Here is a 1671-nt window from a genome sequence, read left to right as displayed (position 1 = left end):
AAACGTCATTTTGGGGACCTGTGGCTTTCGATTTTTTAAAAATCCAATTTTTGAGCTAGAATCCGCAGCAGTTCGTCCGTTAATTGCCATTACGAAACTAAACTGCCAAGCTCATAGCTCAGCTGATGCTCAGCGCCTACATGGTAGGCAACATTTTGCATGCCATGCATGCGTGTACTGCGAAGTAGCCTAACCCGATTTTCGCAGGCGCCGAGCCGCCGAGCTCTCATGCATTGCCGAATGCATCTGAGAAATACGGACGTACTTTCTGGACGAACCCTCTGACAGATAAAATACAAAACGCACGCACGTACGCATCGCACGCATCGCACCTCGCACTTCAAATCAAATATCGTACCTCGGACTGCATAAACGCATCACGCATCGTCAAATCGCATTTCGCATCGCAACCGCATCGCGTCTCGCACTTCATTGCCTCCTCGCACCTCAAGTCAAATATCGCATCCGGACCTCCACCTGGTACTTCTTATCTCGACAAACGCATCACGAATCGCCATCGCATCGCCATCGCATCTTGAGAAACGCATCACGCATCGCATAACGCACCCCGAAAACGCTAACTGGATATCTTCAAGGCAACCCAACGTTCTGGCATGTCTTGGCCTGGACACCACCCGGTACAGAGCAAAAGGGTCGTCATTTTTCATGTCCAGCCAGCTGTAGCATCGGTTACGGGAGGCCGAGAGGACGACTCCAGTTCTGGAATCGATGCAATTTGTCGATGACGCGGTTCTGCTCCACCCCCGTCTCGCCACTTGCGGTCTGACATCCTCCGCGGAGCCAGGCCAGCGGTCACTTCCTTATCGCGCCCTGCAGCGATTAGGCGCAAGGAGAGAGGGGGCGGTCCTTGTGCCGTTATGGTGCGATCGCAAGGAAGTCCTTTTTTTTCATCGCAGTAATCGCCGCAATCACTCCCCCCCCCCTCTTCCTCTCTCTATCCTATCTGTTTCTCCTGCGGCAAGAGGCAAACGGCGGCCGGTGCTTCGTACACATGAGACTCCCACTTAATTAGCAGATAGTGGGTCACTTGCTACTCGGTCTATACTATGTTTCCTGTGCTGCTAACAGGAGTGAGGAGTGTAGCAGGTAAGGTTGCCTATGCCCATGGGACCATGTGCTACCGTTCAGTTCAGTGGCACCTAACTGCCGGGACTCGCAGGCGCGCGACTTTTTGCGGCTTGCCTGTGCTGTTCCGAAGGAGGTGATTTTTTTCTTACACTCCTACACTATGTTCCGTTTCCGCGAGGCTCGCACTCCTGCCCCGCCGCGCCCGTGAGCACGCCGGGCGCAGCGCCCCAGTGTAGCCCCAAGCGTCGGATCTAGTTTTACGCACCAGGCCGGTGCAAACAAGGGTGCGTATAACATTTTGACAGCTAGTAAACACCGGGAGGTGCATCCAGTTCGTAGGTGCATTATACGCCTCTGGAGATTGGGCCCTGGTGAGGGCTTATAAATTTCAATCATCTTGTACACACTTGCTGGGGCGCATAACACTTACTTTTCATTTTCTTCCTGACCTCCTGCTCCCGCCCTCACCTACGTCCCCCCTCTCCTGCAGCCGAGAGCGTCGCGCCCACCTCTCGGCACCAGCCATGGAGGAACTATATTAGACACTTTCTCCATGGCACCAGCACGCGTCTTATCAGTGTT

Source organism: Frankliniella occidentalis, unplaced genomic scaffold (genome assembly GCF_000697945.3).
Source record: "Frankliniella occidentalis isolate FOCC.00 unplaced genomic scaffold, Focc_3.1 Scaffold129, whole genome shotgun sequence".
NCBI lineage: Eukaryota > Metazoa > Arthropoda > Insecta > Thysanoptera > Thripidae > Frankliniella > Frankliniella occidentalis.
Note: the sequence above shows the minus strand (reverse complement) of the source record.